The 19257-nt window shown below is 41.7% G+C and overlaps 1 protein-coding gene across 4 annotated transcripts in view; it reads left to right on the forward strand.

Annotated features, from left to right (window-relative positions):
- Positions 1-19257, forward strand: part of LRCH1 (leucine rich repeats and calponin homology domain containing 1) — a 250924-nt gene that overhangs the window by 48205 nt on the left and 183462 nt on the right. The window contains exon 2 of one of the 4 annotated variants that reach the window (XM_064270123.1): positions 5228-5372. The exons of the other annotated variants lie outside the window; for them this stretch is intronic. The gene's annotated coding sequence lies outside the window, so the exon portion shown is untranslated. The remainder of the gene's footprint in view (positions 1-5227; positions 5373-19257) is intronic. 4 annotated transcript variants of the gene reach the window in all.

The raw sequence follows: 19257 nt of genomic DNA on the forward strand, positions 1-19257 counted from the left end.
GGGGAGGTTGTTGAGACATAATCAAAAATGGCTTCCTCCGTGGAGAATCTTCAGTCTTGTTCATCCCACAAGAGTGTCGGGCTGATGAGTTTTGAACTTTCCCTGCAGCCCTGAAATACTGGGATCCTAATGAATGAACTTGGCATTATGTCTGTTTTAATTTTCATAATTTCACATATTTTAATTTTCATAATGGAAGACACTCAGGGTTGGCATGCATAACAAGTAGGAAAAAATTGGGCATTTTTTCATCTTGAATTTTATCTTAAGCAAATATATGGAAATGAAATACAGATCTTGGAACAGAGATTCTTTGTCAGAGTTCGAAAGAATGCCAGTGGATTCTAACTAGAAGTTGCTTTCTGAGGAGACTGTAAATGACATGAATAGACAAAAGGAATGATTTTGAGGAAGTGCCTTCCAGAGACTTTGGGAAAGCCCGTCTGGGGAGGCAAGCAGTTTACGAGTGGGTCAGACCCACACAGATGTGGTGGTGGACGCTCAAGGTCTATAGCTTGATGGATTTGGGGAAGCGGGGAGTATTTCCACTGCCCCCAGCCAACAGTGACTTGTGTACGGTATATGTATCTCAGGACACTTGAACTTTCAAATGGGCTTTTAAAAGGGTCACCATTAATAGTCTTGAATATTGTTATTTTTGCCTTTTGCTATTGTTAGTTGCTATTGAGTTGATTGCAACTCATGGTAATCCCCTGTGACAGAGTAGAACTGCCCCACAGGATTTTCTTGGCTTTAATCTTTACGGGAACAGATTGCCAGGCCTTTTCTTCCAAGGTACCACTGGGTGAGTTTGAACCACCAAATATTCTGTCAGCAGCTGAGCGCAAACAGTTTGCACCACCCGGGGACCTCAGACTTGAATAGACTTTATTACTATGTTTGTTTATTACTGTATTTTTTAGTAGGGCTAGGAAAATCCCCAAGCCTACTAATATATGAGGAGCTTTGGTGGTGCAGTTCGTTAACTGAAAGGTCAGCAGTTGGAACCCACCAGCCGCTCCACAGGTGAAAGATGTGGCAGTTTGCTTCTGTGAAGGTTACAGCCTTAGAAACCGTATGGGGCAGTTCTACTTTGTCTTATGGAGTCACTATGAGTCAGAATCGACCGGACAGCAGCAGGCAAATAACATGTAGAAACCTCTCTCTTTTCATCTCACCCGTTTCTCCCCAAATTTCTAAGAGTATCGTTGGATTGTAAGTCAGGTTACCGGCAGTTCTGGAGGAACTGTTATTGGTACCATTTTATAGTCACTACACACATGGACGTGTGTTAGTTCACAACCGTAAATCTGGTAAAATGACAGTACTGTTTGAAATCCACAGTGTCTGAGGCATTTTCAAAGTAAGTGAGTGTTTAGTGTATTATTTCCTCCACAAATTCTAGAAACAATACTATTTCTTTAAGTACAAAAGAACAGCCTCTTTGAGCAGTGCTGGGGTGGTTTCCCCGGCCCCCTTTCAGCTGGGGTGCCCCCGTTGAGTGTACAGTCAGTTAAAAATAGGCAAGGCAGGAACCTGCCTGTCTGGGGCCGAGAAACTGCTGCCGATTTATAGAAGCTGTTGCATCTGAATGGACGATATTCTACAGGCTTAGGAAAGAAATTTCAGGATAAAATTCTACAGGCTAAAAGAATTCAGTTTCAGAAAATCCGAGGGAAAAAGTTGTCCACCTTTCTATACTCCTTTAACTTTTTTCCTTTGTAGTTTCCACCACTTAAAGAATGAATAAATAAATTAAAAGGACGAAAACAAAACACCCCTGTTCTGTGTTTTGAGGAAATGGTTTCGTGAGGCTGTTTGGTTAGACAATGAATTAAAGGGTCAGAACTTCCGGGACGGGCTTTCTGTAAGGGACAAGTGCTGTAAGGGACTGCTGCAAGTGCTGGGCTTCAGCTTCCACAGGGCACTTCCAAAGTTGTTCTTTTCTGGAACCACAGGGAACACTCTGTTATGGATTGAATTGTGTCCCCCCAAAACGTGTGTCAGCTTCGCTAGGCTGTGATTCCCAGTATTATGTGGTTGTCCACCATTTTGTGATCTGATGTGATTATTCTATGTGTTGTAAATCCTAACCTCTGTGATGTTAATGGAGCCCTGGTGGTGCAGTGGTTAAGAGATCTGCTGCTAATCAAAAGGTCGGCAGTTTGAGTCTACCTGCTACACCTTGGAAACCCAGTGGGGCAGTTCTTCTCTGTCTGGTAGGGTTGCTTTGAGTTGGAATTGACTGGTCAGCAAAGGGTTACGATGTTACTGAGGCAGGATTAGGGGCAGTTATGTTAATGAGGCAGGACACAGCCTATAGGATTAGACTGTATCTTGAGTCAGTCTCTTTTGAGATATAAAAAAGAGAGAAGCTAGCAGAGAAGAGAGGGACCTCATACCACCAAGAAAAAGAGCCGCAAGAAGAGTGCGTTCTTTGGACCTGGGGTGCCTGTGCTGATAAGCTCCTAGACCAGGGGAAGATTGATGACAAGGACCTTCCCCTAGAGCTGACAGAGAAAAAAAGCCTTCCCCCTGGAGCTCGTGCCCTAGAATGTGAGACAATACATTTCTGTTTGTAAAAGCCATCCACTTGTGGTATTTCTGTTATAAAACTAAAAGCCTAACCAAACCTATTGCTTTCGAGTGGATTCTGACTCATAGCGACCCTGTAGGACATAGTAGAACTGACCCATTGGGTTTCTAAGGACTCGTAGATTTGAACTGCTGACATTTTGGTTAGCAGCCAAGCTCTTAACCACTGTGCCACCAGGGCTCCATTTCTGTTATGGCAGCACTAAAAAACTACGATATACTTCGTGGTACACAAAACCCCAGAGCTAACCACTGTCTAATATTTTTAACTAAATAACACTATTGAAAAACGATTACACTGACCTGATAGGAAATTTTGGCCATCTGGGATAATTTTACTTTAGAAACATTTGTTTATTTCATGTTTCCAGGCTCTCGATTGCATACGTTAAAAAGAAATCAGGTAAAACCAATTTCTCTTACATCACCTTAGAACTGGTGTTACCCAGTAGTAGGTGCACAACCAATTTTTGCCAGACAAGTGAATAGAAAATTAATCTGTTATTTGTTACAGAGATATGTAATAAGATTAGAAAAGATTTAATATAAATGTTTTAATGCCCCTTTGGAATCTCTGGGTGGTGCAAACAGTTAACAAGCTCTATCTGTTAACCAAAAAGTTGGAGGTTTGAGATCCACCTAGGGGAAGAAAGGGCTGGTGTTCTACTTCTGAAAAATCAGCCATGGAAGCCTGTCATGGAGCACCGTTCTACTCTGTAACACACAGGCTTAGCAAGAGTCGGTGTCAACTTGACAGGAACTGATCTTTTGCTGACTCCTTAGATATTTTAATGATTTTCAATTTAAATATCTAAATATAAACGTCTAGTAGGTTAAAAAGATAGTTTGGGTAAATTTGTTAGTCCTTTAAAAAAAACGATCCTATTCTATTTTTCCACCCTAAGCCATTGCCTGTCCTGTCCCAGGGCCACCTTCATGCTTTGCTGGGCCGTTCAGCTTAGTAATGTAAACATTTTCGCTATAGCAGTGTCTTCATGGTTTGGGAATGTGGCTTCCTGTCTTTCAAAACCTGATGTTGTTTATTTTTTCAGCGTGTGCCTTCCAGACACCTGCATTTGGAAGCTTTCAGGTGTTTTGCAGTAGCTTGCTCAAATGAGTTGGATTACTTCAAGCCAAGAATAACCAAGTGTTGGGGTCGAGATTGTAGATTGTATGGTCAGTCCTTCAAAGGAAGTATTTATTTTTATTCATTCATGTTTGCCTTTCCTTGGGTCATGGTCCTGATTGCTGCTTCCTTTTGCTGCTATTATCCAAGATTGAATTTGCTGTCATTCCTAAGACAGTGTTTTACAAGCTTTGTAAACCATGACCCCCAGAAAAAATACATTTTACGTCCTGGCTAGTTTTAACACACACACGCACACACACCCACACCCACACCCACACCCTGAACCTAAAGGATTTATTGTAATATGTAAATACTGAGGTCTTACTAAGGATATGCTGGTCACGTAGTTGATTTCATCACCCACACAGTGTATCTTCATGCAGTTTGAAAAACACCAACCAGCAGCAGCAGGGGACTTTGTTGTTCCCATTCTATAGCAACAGTCAGCTTTTCTGCTCATGACTGATTGCCTATTGCCATGTGATTTTGCCAGCATTTAAAAATAATCTGATTGTAAAGCTTATGCTAGTTCTGGTTGTATACTGGGTTTTACCTACACAGGCCACTGCTCCCTGGGAGGTGGGGCTCGGCAAAGCATGTTTCATAGAAACAGCTTTATACTTGGGGCCCGGGGTTGTTCACGAAGGAAAGCTCAGCAGTATGTAAATCACACATGCAACCTCCTGTATCCCTTAAGAGCATAGATTCACCCCTGTATGGCTCCGTCGTCACTTGACTAGTAAAGACCGTTTGTCATTGAATCAGCTCTGAGTCACAGCGACACCATGGGTGTCAGAGTAGAATGGTGCTCCATAGAGTTTTCAGTGGCTGATTTTTTGGAAGTATATCACCAGGCCTTTCTTCCTAGGTGCCCCTGGGTGAACTTGAACTTCCAACCTTTCAGTTAGCAGCCAAGTACATTAATCATTTGTGCCACGCAGGGACTTTACAGTCAGTTCAGATAGCAAAATATTACCTACATCGTGGATACTTTGAGCGTAGGTACTGTGTCTTGTTTATCTTTTTATCCCTCACAACACTTAGCACAGTGCCTTAGGTAGAGAATACGTATCAGCCTTAGCTCTGGCTGAGTCTCCTCTTTCTCTCTCACCTGCTCTCCATCTGTGCTTTTTCTTTCTTCCTACAGAAAACACAAAATTATGGAACAAGGCTGACATTTAGAATGACCTGAGGGGTAAATTGCTTGTGGGTGGAGGCTGCTGTATATATGTAGAACTTTATGTTTGGGGCAAATAGGGGGAAATTCCTCTCTAAATGAAGGAAAAGTAAGATTACACATTTTTTTTTAAATAATTTTTATTGTGCTTTAAGTGAAAGTTTACAAATCAAGTCAGCCTCTCACACAAAAACCCATATACACCTTGCTACATACTCCCATTTACTCTCCCCCTAATGAGATAGCCCACTCTCTCCCTCCACTCTCTCTTTTCGTGTCCTTTTCGCCAGCTTCTAACCCCATCCACCCTCTCATCTCCCCTCCAGGTAGGAGATGCCGACATAGTCTCAAGTGTCCACCTGATCCAAGAAGCTCACTCCTCACCAGCATCCCTCTCCAACCCATTGTCCAGTCCAATCCATGTCTGAAGAGTTGGCTTTGAGAATGGTTCCTGTCCTGGGCCAACAGAAGGTCTGGGGGCCATGACCACCGGGGTCCTTCCAGTCTCAGTCAGACCATTAAGTCTGGTCAGATTACACATTTTTAAAAATTGCCTTAATGAGTGAATGGTTTGTAATTATCCCATTGTTTATGGTTAAATAGCTGCTTTAAAAGGCTAAAGGAGTTGTCTTTTAAGGTTGGTTCAATGTCCCTTTTTAATCTGAATTTTCTAATCAAATCGTTTTTAATCCTGATAGGTCTTGCCTCCATCTGAGTGAATTAAGTCTAAGGTTAATAAGGCTGATTGGATTTCTTTGGCAGCATTAAGATGGTCAAGCCCAGCCCTGTTTCATTTCTTTTTACCCCATGAAGATCGTGTGGGGCCAGGTTGCTTTTTGTGGGTGGGCAGTGGAGTAGCAGGTGTCCTCATGGTCACTGGTAACTGGGATTTTGGGGACATGAGCCAGGCTTGCATCCTGGCATCAGCTCTATTGTCTTACTTTTGAAATCTAACTACTAAGTACGAGTTTTCAACTTTTTTTTTTTTATTGAGAGAAAAGAACTCATTTGACAAACCTAAGATTTAGTAGCTGGTACATTGAAGTTGAGTTTGTAACCTGCATGTTTTTGTGTTTGCATGTCTAGATAGGTAGATAATTAGATCGATAGCTAGCTAGCTGCCGTTGAGTCAGCGCCAAGTCATGACTGCCTTATATGCAACAGAACGAAACATTGCCAGGTCCTTCACCATCCTCATAGTCATGAGCATGTTCCAATCTATTACCATGGCTGTTGTGCCTATCCCTATCATCAGTGGTATCCATTACCCTCATTGGCCCCGTACTTCACCAAACATGATGTCCTCCATTGACTCGATCCCTCCCGATGACATGTCCAAACCAAGCGAGTTGGACAGTGTTTTGTTGTGATCCATAAGGTTCTCATTGGCTAATTTTTGGAATGTATGTTGCCAGGCCTTTTTTCCTAGTCTATCTTAGTCTGGAAGCTCTGCTGAAACCTGTCCACTCTGGGTGACCCAGCTGGTATTTGAAATACCGATGGCATAGCTTCCAACATCATAGCAACACACAAGCTACCACAGTAGGACAAACTGACAGATGGGGTGGTGGTCTACATACACAGTGTCCCATTGATCAGAGATCATGAATTCAGCAATGGTTTAATGGTGACTGCCCTACATGTGGCTTCTAAAGATTAGAATTTGAGCCTTATCCCTTTCTGTCGTAGCTGTGTATTCCTGCGAAATTCACTTCTCTAGGCCTCAGGGCTGTCAGGAAGAGTAAATGAAACTCTGTATAGCTGCCTCTCAGGAATTTTTGGTTCAAATTGGATTTTGGATGTGGAAGATTTTTGGAGATGACCTACCTTCATTGTATACTGAGGACCAGGGAGACTTAACTGAGCTTTCTGGAGCAGCTTGCATCTCTACTTAAGTGCCAGTGATGATCTCATGATGACTGCCCAGAACAAGTGCCATTTAACCTAGGACTCAGTGTCCACTCACGGTTAAGAGCATGAGTTTTGGATTAGTCTGCAGTAAACCCTCCTCTGTGGGTTACCAGGTCTGTAGCCTGGGGCAAGTTACTTAACTTCTTGGGGACTTAGTCTTTCTTAAGATTAAATAGAAATGAGTTCCCCGCCCCCAAATTCATAGGGGTGTGGTGAGAATTGAATGAGATTAATTTATGCAAAGATCTTAGTGAAACGGCTGGTACCCAGTGAATGCTCAGTCTTATTATTATTTCTTAATCAAATGACATTGCTCTAACACTTCCCTAGCTTATCTGAGCACTGGGCTAAAATTCTGCATGTTCAGGGAGTTGTTTATAGGTATCCATTGTCCAACATTTTTCTTCTTTAAGTAGATTACTCGTTTCCTGCTGAATAAAATAGCTGTATTTGTACAGTAAAATGCCTTGTCTGTCTCCAGTGGCTCATTCTTTTAATTTTGTTCCTCTGGGTAAGCGTTTGAGTACTTTTTGCCATTTCCATGATCTAGGCAGGAAAGAGGCCATTGCTTCATTGTGTGCATCAAACAGAGATAGGGACAATCTCCGAATTACTTATTTTTGGCCTGGCACTGTGTATTTTGAACCTGGGTGTGTCAGATCTCTTGGTGTCACAAAGCCACACCGTGGAAAGCTGAGGTTCCGGGAAGCCGTCCAGTTTCCTCTTACTGACCCTGACTCATTCTTCCTGCAGTCTGCTGTCAGCCCCCTTCTCCCTCTATCAGCTGCCCTCCTTACGTAACCTGAAGGGGTTAAGAGTTTCCAAAGCCCCTGTCCCCAGAGGTGTTCTGTGTATAACTGAAAAGAACTTAGGGAGGAGTCATACTATCGAGAAACCAGGAAACGTGTGGGTGCCAACACCAAATGCCGTAAATAAATTTGAAAACTATGTCTGCCGTAGACAACTGAGTTATTGTATTAGGAAGCTTTTTAAGCGTTGTTGAGGTTTTTTTTTTTTTTTAAAGTTGTGATGAAGGTATGTGTATATAATATGTATATAAATAACAAAAATTTTGTCATTTTAGTATTTTGCTGAGTTTTAAACATGCATTTAAAAAATTTTTAAGTCTGCCTTCCCCTTTTTAATCTGTTGCTTTAATATTTAAAGTACTGTGATCCCCAGCGCCTTTTGTTTTGTTTGTTTCAAATAACAATGGTAAACCCTTTCCTTTCAATGACATAAAGTTTTCTTGTTTTTTTTTTTTTGGTACTGCAATAGTCCCTAAAATCATTTGCTTTTGTTTTGCTGGCTGGAATTTATTTTTCTCCTTGCATTATAGAATATTTTGGAGGGGTAATGGGAGAACTGGGGATGGGATTTAACCCATAACCTGTTGCCATTAGTCATTAGTCGATTCTGATTCATAGCGACCCTGTAGGGCAAAGCCGAATGGCCCCATAGGGTTCCCAAGGAGTGGCTGGTGGATGTGAACTGCCAACCTTTTGGTTAGCAGTGGTTCTCTTAACCATTTTGCCACCAGGGTTCCAGGAGGTGGGGTTTAGCAAATAAAAATATAGGATACCCAGTGCCGTCGAGTCTAGGATACCCAGTTAAATTTGAATTTCATATAAACAGTGAATACTTTTTTAGGGTAAGCCCGTCCAATGTAAGAGTTACGTTTGAATTTCAGAAAAACAATGGATAATGTTTGTAGTATAAGTATGTCCCATGCCACCATGCATCTGTCAGTTTGTCATATTGTGGTGGCTTGCATGTTGCTGTAATGCTGAAAGCTATGTCACTGGTATTTCAAATGCCAGCAGGGTCACCCAGGGTAGACAGGTTTCAGTGGAGCTTCCAGAATAAGACAGACTGGGAAGAAGGATCTGTCAATCTACTTCTGAAAAAATTGGTCAATGAAAACCTTATGAATAGCAGCAGAACTTTGTCTGATACAGTGCCAGAAGATGAGCCCCCCAGGTTGGAAGGTACTCAAAATGTGACTGGAGAAGAGCTGCCTCCTCAGAGTAGAGTCAACCTTAATGACATGGATGGAGTCAAGCCTTTGGGACCTTCATTTGCTGATATGGCACAACTCAAAATGAGAAGAAACAGCTGTAAACATCCATTAGTTATCGGAATGTGAAATGTATGAAGTATGAATCTAGGAAAATTGGAAATCATCAAAAATGAAATGGAATGCACGAAGATCAATACCGTAGGCATTAGTGAGCTGAAATGGACTGGAACTGGCCATTTTGAATCAGACAATCATGTCATATTGTTTACTATGCCGGGAACGACAAATTGAAAAAGAATGGCATTGTATTCATCGTCAAAAGGGACATTTCAAGATCTATCCTGAATACAAAGCTGTCAGTGATAGGATAACATCCACAGGCTTACAAGGAAGACCAGTTAATATTACTATTATTCAGACTTACCCACCAACCACTAATGCCAAAGATGCAGAAACTAAAGATTTTTACCAACTTCTGCAGTTTGAAATTGATCACACGTGCAATCAAGATGCATTGATAATTACTGGTGGATGGAATTTGAAAGTTGCAAACCAAGAAGAAGGATCTGTAATTGGAAAATATGGCCTTGTTGATAGAAACAACACAGGAGATCGCATGATAGAATTTTGGAAGATCAATGACTTCTTCATCGCAAATACCTTTTTTCAACAACATAAACGGCAACTATACACGTGTACCTCTTCAGATGGAAAGCACAGGAATCAAATCAGCTACACCTGTGGAGACAGAGGATGGAAAAACTCAGGATCGTCAGTCAGAACAAGGCCAGGGGCCGACTGTGGAACAGACTATCAGTTGCTCATATGCAAGTTTAAGTTGAAGCTGAAGAAAATTAAAACAAGCCCACAAGAACCAAAACATGATCTTGAGTACATTCCGCCTGAATTTGGAGACCATCTCAAGAGTAGATTTGACGTGTTGAACACTAATGACTGAAGAACAGATGAGTTGTGGAATGACATCAAAGATATCGTACATGAAGAAAGCAAAAGGCCATTAAAAAGACAGGAAAGAAAGAAAAGAACAAAGTGATGTCACAAGAAACTCTGAAACTTGCTCTTGTACGTAGAGCAGCATAAAGTGAATAGAAGAAAGGATGAAGTAAAAGAGATGAACAGAAGGTTGAGAAGACAAAGTGAAGTGTTAAATGTACAAAGACCTGGAGTTAGAAAACCAAAAGGGAAGAATGTGCTTGGCATTTCTCAAGCTGAAAGAACTGAAGAAAAAATTCAAGCCTTGAGTTGCAATACTGATGGAATCTATAGGCAAAATATTGAATGATGCAGGAAGTATCAAAAGAAGAGGGAAGGAATACACAGAGTCACTGTACCCAAAAGTATTGGTTGACATTCAGCCATTTCAGGAGGTAGCATATGATCAAGAACTGATGTTATTGAAGTAAGAAGTCCAAGCTGCACCGTAGGCGTTGGCGAAAGACAAGGTGTCAGGGATCGATGGAATACCAATTGAGATGTTTCAACAAATGGATGCAGTGCTGGAGGTGCTCACTCGTCTGTGCCAAGAAATTTGGAAGACAGCTACCTGGCCAACTGACTGGAAGGATCCATATTTGTGCCCATTTCAAAGAAAGGTGATCCGACAGAATGTCGAAATTATAGAACAATGTCATTAATATCACACACAAGTAAAATTTTGCTGAAGATCATTCAAAAACTGTTGGAACAGTACATTGATAGGGAACTGCCAGAAATTCACACCGGATTCAGAAGAGGATGTGGAGTGAGGAATATCGTTGCTGAGGTCAGGTGTATCTTGGCTGAAAGCAGAGAATACCAGAAAGATGTTTCCTTGGGTTTTGTTGACTCTACAAAGGCATTCACCTGTGTGGATCATAACAAATCGAGGTTACATTGGTAAGAATGGGAATTCCAGAACACTTAATTGTGTTCATGCGAAACCTGTACAGAGACCAAGAGGCAGTCTTTTGAACAGAACAAGGGAGTACTCTGTGGTTTAAAATAAGGAAAGGTGTATGTCAGGGTTGCATCCATTCACCATACTTAGTCTGTATGCTGAGCAAATAACCCGAGAAACTGGGCTATATAAAGAAGAATGTGGCATCAGGATTGGTGGAAGACTCATTAAACAACCTGTGATATGCAGATGACACAACCTTCCCTGCTGAAAGTGAAGAGGACTTGAAGCACTTACTGATGAAGATCGAAGACTACAGCCTTCAGTGTTGGTTACACCTCAATATAAAGAAAATAAAAATCCTCAGAAATAAGCAACATCATGATAAATGGAGAAAATATTGAAGTTGTCAAGGATTTCATTTTACTTGGATCCACAGTCAATGCCCATTTAAGTGGCAGTCAAGAAATCAAATGATATATTGCATTGGGCAGATCTGCTGTAAAAGATCTCTTTTAAGTGTTAAAAAGCAAAGTTGTCACTTTGATGACTAAGGTGCACCTGACCCAAGCCATGGTGTTTTCAGTCGCCCCATATGCGTGTAAAAGCTGAACAGTGAATAAGGAAGACTGAAGAAGAATTGATGCCTTGAGCTGTGGTGTTGGGGAAGAGTTTTCAATACACCATGGACTGCCAGAAGATCAATCAAGTCTGCCTTGGAAGAAATACAGCCAGAGTGCTCCTTGAAAGCAAGGATGGGGAGACTTCCTCTCACGTACTTTGGACAAGCTATCAGGGGGAACCAGTCCCTGGAGAAGGACACCATGCTTGGTAGGGTAGAGGGTCAGCGAAAAACGGGAAGACCATTGATTAGATGGATTGACACAGTGGCTGCAACAATGGGCTCAAACATAGCAACAATTGTGAGGATGTCGCAGGACCAGGCAGTGTTTCGTTCGGTTGTGCGTAGAGTGGCTATGAGTTGGAAGCGACTGGATGCCACTTAACAATAACAACATGTTCCATGCATTATTTGGGACGTACTTATACAAAAAATGATATTTGTGGCTTATCTGAAATTCAGCTTTCACTGGATATTCTGTATTTTATGGCAACCTTAACTGGGGTGAAAGGCGATGGAGAGGGCCCACGATGTGGCCACAGGAGGGCTGTCAGAGACTCAGATTGGTGCTGGTGACTGCCAGGGGTTGCTGTAGTGCAGCGCCATGCTCCTGGGTCTACAGCTACCTACCTTCTCCCTGTAGTCACTCAGAATGGGGTGATGGTAATGACTAGAAGCAACAGGGATAGCTTAATTCTGAAGGAACACAGTACCCCACTGTCTTGGAAAAGTGTACTTAATATAAACCAAAACCCAAATCTGTTGCCGTAGAGTCGATTCCAACTCGTCATGACCCTATGGGACAGAGTAGAACTGCCCCCTAGGGTTTCCAAGGAGCAGCTGGTGGATTCAAACTGCTAACCTTTTGGTTAACAGACAGAACTTGGGTCTTGTTGGTTTTGTTCTGCCCTCAGCTTCTGGTTTATCCTTTGATTCATTATGAGAGGAATGAGGTAGACCAGAAAATTTGGAAGGGAATTTGTAAAGTGCTTTGAGCTAGATGAACTTAGGGCATAAGTCATCTTATGTCATGTATCTTATAGAATTTTTCACAAGTTCATTTTGACTCATGGTCCCTGTGTGTCAGGGTACAACTGTGCTTCGTAGGGTTTTCAGTGACCGATTTTTAGGAAGTAGATCGTCAGGCCTTTCTTCTGAGGTGCCCCAGGGTGGACTTGAACTTCTAGCCTTTCTGTTAGCAGCCCCCAGGGACTTGTATCACAATGCTATCCACAGCTGTCAACCCTTATCCTAGGGAACCAGACAATATGCAGACCGTTACTCAGTTAGCAACATGCAAACCCTTTTAGTCCTGGTGCTTTGGTGAGACAAAAATGTGCACGAGAGAATGTTCTATGTCATGTTCAGTGTCAATTGAGGTGTAAGGAGCCGAAGCTTAGACAGGTGAGAAAATGTTGGGCTGACTGACAGGCAATTATGCCGTAGTGATATTTCCTCAAAAAATTGACCCAGAAATTCCTCCATTTGGACAGGCATCTGCTTTCTTAACACATAGCTGCCCTGAGAAGTATATCGAAATTGTAATCTTCACCTGTCCTTTCCAAATCTTAACTGTTCAAAATTACTGTGTTTTTTCTCTGAGGAAACTTGGATCGATATTAAATCACACGTGTCGGGAATTATCTCTCTGAGCCCTTCATAAACAAATAGACTGAGAGTTGGAGGTCACAGCTTAGGTTTCGGAGTGTTTTCCTGGGCTGGTCTCTGAGGCTTCCTGACTCTTGAACAATGTGTTCTTTCCATGATACTTTATGTAGAGTATTTATTTTACAGTAGCTTAGCGCTTTTTATCCATTCATATCCCCTTTTAAAACATACTTGTTTTGGCAACAGAGGTACAAAACTTGTAGAGTATTTTCTATTTAGCAGCTCCTCAGAGTATATGTGCTGAGGATAAGGGAACCAGCCGCTTCTTCTTTTTTAAAAAAAAATAATAATCATGAGCATGTGTTTTCTCGTCATAAGCCTGTAAATATTTTTGTTGAGCATTCTTGACTGGGATTTTCAAACATCCTGCTAGAGGGGAAGTTGGGTATGTCTTCATGAGATAAATCCCTCAAGGAGTGATTTGAAAAGATTTGTTCTTTGGGCTTTCTTTTTTCCTTTCAGTTTCTTTGCTGTCTAAAAATGTTGCCTGTTTGGTTATGAGGCACAGATAAAGCTATAGCCAGTGATAGTGACTGAAATACCTGAATGGAGTTCACATTTTAGGTTGCGTATTGCCAATTCATTTAGAAAATATAGAATGTCAGAGCTGAAGGACTCTTAGATATCCTCTGGTTCAACATTTTTCCCTCATTAGTGGAGTGGGAGACTCAGATGTCAAGTGACTTCCCCAAAGTCATTCAGCAAGTTAGTGGTTGAACTGGGAGTAGGACCTGGTTTCCTGACGCTAGAGCAAAGCTTTCCCTCAACCGTTGGCCAGTATGATTTAACATTTCAGGTCATGAAAATATTCCTTTAAGTGCCCAAACTATAATTTTAACTGTTTTTGGTGGAAATCATTCTAAAATACTTTATCTTCTGAAGTTTTAGCTTGACTATGTAGAACATAATTTAATTTGTTTCTGGATGTCTAGTGTCATTATTGTCAGCACTGTCTTGTGTGCACTAGTTATTTACTGCATGGATGCCCTTTGCTGTTATGAGAATATGGAAATCTTTGCCCTTAGTTCTGTTAAGACTCCAGCATGACAAACCCAGTGAGTGCTTGGATCTGATTTTATAACTTTTGGGTATTCTTCCTCATTGTCAATTGTCACTTTTTGCTGCCTTTGAAAACACCAAACACATTGCAGTTGAGTTGATTCTGACTCATAGCAACCCTATAGCATTCTCCCTGTGCCCAGGGTCATTTGGGTGCATATAATTTTGTGGTGAGCTGAGAAACCAGATACCCAAACCCATGAGAAGCATGCATATTTCGTGTAGATTTTCATGGAGAGATACCTGGAAGAGTGGGCACTTTTCTTGTGAGTGGATGGGCCTGGAAAGGATTTTTACATTATTTTTGTGCTTTGGTATAATTCTGGATTTTTAAAAAAATAAAGACTCAATATTTTCATAATTAGAAACAAGGCTATTTGATTTGGGAAAACAGTGTGCATAAGCGATAAATAGGTTCTGAACAAACACTTTCTTACCCTCAGACCACCATTCATTCTCTTTCATCTAATTGGAGAGGTTCTGTAGCAAGATTCTACCTATGTTTTAAAGTACCTGTGTTTCAGAACATGCCACTTTTTACCATGATGTCAGTGTCTGAACAACCACCTCAGACTATCTCCCTTGGCTGGAACTCCAGTGCACCTTTTTGTACTTCCTATTTGGCACTACCATTTTTTGTTGTTGTTTTTCTCCCTGTGTGCGTTCTCTTTCCCCTATTAGACATAGCTCTCTACTATCTTATGTCTTGCCCTTAGTGTCTAGTACTGCACCATGCACTTGGTAGATGCCCACAGGTGAGTATTTGTTGAGTGGCATCTATGTTGACTTTTCATTGACCATCGCTGCTTTCCTGTTAGAATCCAGATTTGTCTCCATAGTTGAGGTTGTCTGCCAAGTAACTCCAGAGAATGTGAGAAGCTGCTATGTGTGATATGTGTTAACATCTCTAAATACTTAAGGTGTTATAAAGCGTTGCCTTAGACAGCTCCTACTCAGCCGTTCTACTCTGTCCTGTAGGGTCACTGTGAGTCGGAATTGACTTGATGGAAAGGAGTTTGTTGTTTTTGGTTTACTCAGCATTTCTGGGACTATTGGGGTAGTCTAGCTTTTAGGGGTAGAGTAGCTGAGGCATTGGTGCCTCAGTGGTAGAATTCTCACCTTCTACGTGGGAGACCAGGGTTGGATTCCTGGCCAGTGCACCTTAAGTGAAGCCACCACTCGTCTGTCCGTGGAGGCTTGTGTGTTGTCATGATGCTGAACAGATATCAGCAGAGCTTCCAGATTAAGGGAGACTAGGAGGAAAGTCCTGGCAATCTGCTGCTGAAAATCGTCCAGTCAAAACCCTACAGATCAGAGTGGTTATGTGTGGGGTCACCATGAGTGGAGGAGAGAACCAAGGTCGTGGAAAGAAAAGGTGGTAAGTCTGGCATCAGAAATCTATAGTTTTCTTTATCCTTGTTAGGCTATGAGTATCCCAGATACTTGGACTTGAATGAAGAAGAGGGCTTCTCACATGGTATCAGGCTAAAGAGGTTTTGATTTCTATATATACTCAAGTAATTGAACGAAGACCCTTCACACACAACAGAAACTCCCCACACACTCCACAGCAACACACGCACACGGACACACACCCTGTACCGAAGTGGAAATAGTTGAAGAAAAGAATGCATATTTCAGTCAGTTTTAACCACCCAAACCTATTTGAGTGCCTACAGTGTGCCGATACTGCCCACACTCTGAAAAAATGTTCAAACGAAGGCAGACACAGCCAGTGCCTTCTTGGAGTTGGGACAAAACCTCTGTTCATTGAACTCTGTTCAAGTGCAGGGTAGGGCAGGGAAGGATGTGGAAGGATGGAGGCCATAGCAACCTGCGTAATGGAGAACTTCAGCCCTGAGAGAAGGATCTGCATCACTGAGTGGAGCTGTTCATTTCTGATAGTTAATAATTACTGACTAGCTTTGAAGCGGAACTGAGGGCAGTAAAAGGATGAGTACAGGAGGGCGTCCTGACCTCTCTCCTCAGGAGATGATCAGTTTGTAGTTTAAAGGTGACTCTCTGGTCAAAGCAGGAAGCTGGGAGTTGCTTGCTGGTGGATGCGCTGTGACCCGTGGTGGTGTGAGCAAGACAGTCAGGGCTTTGCCAGGGTGGGGTGGCGGGGGCATATGTCATGGATGCCTTCCAAAGTTGCCAGAATTTGGTGTCCAGTGGACATTTATTTCTCTGAGTCCAAGTCCACATTTGTTTCTTAATGTCTTGCATTAACACTGGCCACAGGGCACAAGGGAAGTGCAGACATATTCCCATTTCTCCTCCATATGGGAGGCAGACAGGGAGATGGAAGATGGTACTCTCATCAGTAGAGTCAATTTGCCTTGGAATTAAGAAGAGCCTTAAGCATTCTGTTTCTATTGCTGATCATATTTTCCACTGACAGTGCCCTGTGTCATTTGGGGTAACTTTGACATTTATTTCCACTTAATGTGGGGAAAAGACTATAAGACAGAATTGGAGTAATTTCTGGAAAAAAAGCAGTAAATGCTTAGTAGAGTGCTGTACAATTTTTTCATGATAAGTATTTGAAGAACATGCAATTATTACTGACGCTTCTTGGGAAGGTAAACCAAGTGATCTTCCTGAGTCTAGAAGATTGGAGAGTTTTCAGTGTAATGGATACCTCCTCCCGCTTCTCAGTTTCCTCTTTTCTTAATAAAATTAAGAAGGTGAAATTGAGTTGCAAATGGGTATCATTAAAATTTGTTGACATTTGTCAATGAAAAGAGTTAATAATGTGAACTTCTTAAACTTGCGTTGACTTTATATATAACCCCACAGGACAGGGTAGAACTGCCCCATCGGGTTTCCAAGGAGTGACTGATAGATTCAAACTGCCAGCGTTTTGGTTAGCAGCTGAGCTCTTTACCACCGCCTCACCGGGACTCCATGATATTATAAGGTCTTTTTAGATAGATTAATTTTCCATGTAATTGACAACTAATTTCCTAAGTTACCCTATAAAAAACCCGTTGCCATCAAGGCGATTCCAACTCATAGCGACCCTATAGGACAGGGTGGAACTGCCCCATAGAGTTTCCAGGGAGTGCTTGATAGATTTGAACTGCTGACCTTTTGGTTAGCAGCCATAGAGGTTAACCACTATGCCACCAGGGTTTCCAAGTTACTCTATAGACATTTAAATTCTTATAGAAATTACTGTACATCTCTTATTAAGTGAAATTGACAAAAAACAACTTAATCATCTTTTTAAAAAGCCAAACCAGTTGCTGGTGAGACCCCATGTATGTCAGAGTAGAATGGTGCTCAGTAGGGTTTTCAGTGGCAGTGATCTTCCGGAAGTAGGTTGCCAGGCACCTTGGAGTGGATCTGAAGCACCAACATTTTGGTTTGTAGATGAGTGCGTAGCCATTTGCAACACCAAGGGACTCCATGATCATCTTTTAGGAACTTGCCCATCTTATAAAGGAGAAGTGAGCAGCGTGTAGTTGCGTGATCTCCCGAGAGCTGTGTCACCCATCTGAGTGAAGTAGGGAGAAGCAGCCTCTCCCAATCATTTTCTTAGTGTCCACAAAGTCTCATCAGCTTCATGTTAGCTATTTGTGTCCTTTAACTTGCAACCACAATTTAAAACCCGATCAGTATCTTCTGTATGGAGCAGCTATGGGCGCTCCTGTGACTGCAGTGCTCAGCTTCTTTGTCTCCTGCTCTGTGTTTGGGTGTGGGGCGTGAATGTACCTTCCCCATTTTGTGATGTTGTTCTAGGATTTCTAGGGCAATGGCATTACAGGGTAGTTGCCTTAGATGAAACATATAAGTTCTTCATCCTTACAGGGTGATGATTTCCTGACAAGATCCCAGATACTGGTTTTCTCTAAGCTTAAGTATTATATGACTCTGGTGTCTACTGCTATTTGATAACATAATTTCTAAGATTAAAAATTGTGTTTTGATAGAGGCGGCAACAAAAGTGTGAGGAAAACAATCATACATACATATATATGCATATATAAATGCTATTTTTTATTGTGGTAACTGTATGACATTTATCATTTCAACATTTTTTACATGTATGATTCAGTGCCAATTACATTATGTCGTACAGCCAAATTATACATATTTTGTAAACACCTAACAAATTCTTTCTCTGTGTGAAGGGAAAAGTATTATTTAAGGAAAGTCCCATAGAGAGTCTTAGAATTTCATAATGAAAAGAGGCCTTAGATTAATTTACCAAATAGCTAATTTGTTCATTCAACCACAAGACTTATGGAATACCTACCGGGTGGAGGACTCTGTGCTAGGAGATATGCTTAGGTGGTGGACACAGGAGATAGGGCCTCTGCCTCCTGGAGCTCACTGTCTAGGGGTAAGAGACATGAATCAAGTAATTAAAAACATCTGTAATTGCAAATAAGAGGCCCTCCTGGTGCTATTGTTAAGCACTTGGCCGTTAACCAAAAGGTTAGTAGTTTGAACCCACCAACTGTTCTGTGGGAAAAAGACCTGGTGATCTGCTCCTGTAAAGATTACAGCCTAGAAAGCCCTACAGGGCAGTTCTACTCTGTTTCTTGGGGTCCCTATGAGTTGGAATCAACTCAATGGCACATAACAACAACAACATGATTGGAAACTTGGACAGGTCCACCCAAGGAGAAGTTCAGGGAGCTCTGAGAACATGTGAGAAGGGACCCAGGTCTAGCCTGGGCATGGGGATGTTTGAAAAGATCAGGAGGATGAGTGGGAATGAATCTGAATGTGGGAGAGAGGTGATCTAGCCCCACCGTGTGAAACACACAGAAAGCTACCTAAGGGTTTCTTAGTCAAGGTCTTAAACAAGTGTTTGCATAGAAAGCACATACGTGAAGAAAGGATTATATTTTATGAGTTGTGTATTTTATGATGTGTCCAAGGGACTAGTTTCTCCATTTGTCCTCTTTTCCATGGCTGCCATTTGGACTGTTGTGCTGCTTACCTGGTTCACCGTCAAAATGAAATGCAAGTAAAAGAGGAAGTGAAGGCCACATCTTATGCCTTACTTTTAACTGTGGTACAGATTTATTTGGGAGTTTGAAACCATAATCCAAAATGATCTTTCCTGTTGAATGTCTGTAGAAACATCATTCAAACCTTGAATGATTTTAGCACTTAACCTGTATTCGGTTCTATATAATTTTTGCTCATTGTTTTATGTTTAAAG

This window comes from Loxodonta africana, chromosome 17 (assembly GCF_030014295.1).
Source record: "Loxodonta africana isolate mLoxAfr1 chromosome 17, mLoxAfr1.hap2, whole genome shotgun sequence".
Classification (NCBI taxonomy): domain Eukaryota; kingdom Metazoa; phylum Chordata; class Mammalia; order Proboscidea; family Elephantidae; genus Loxodonta; species Loxodonta africana.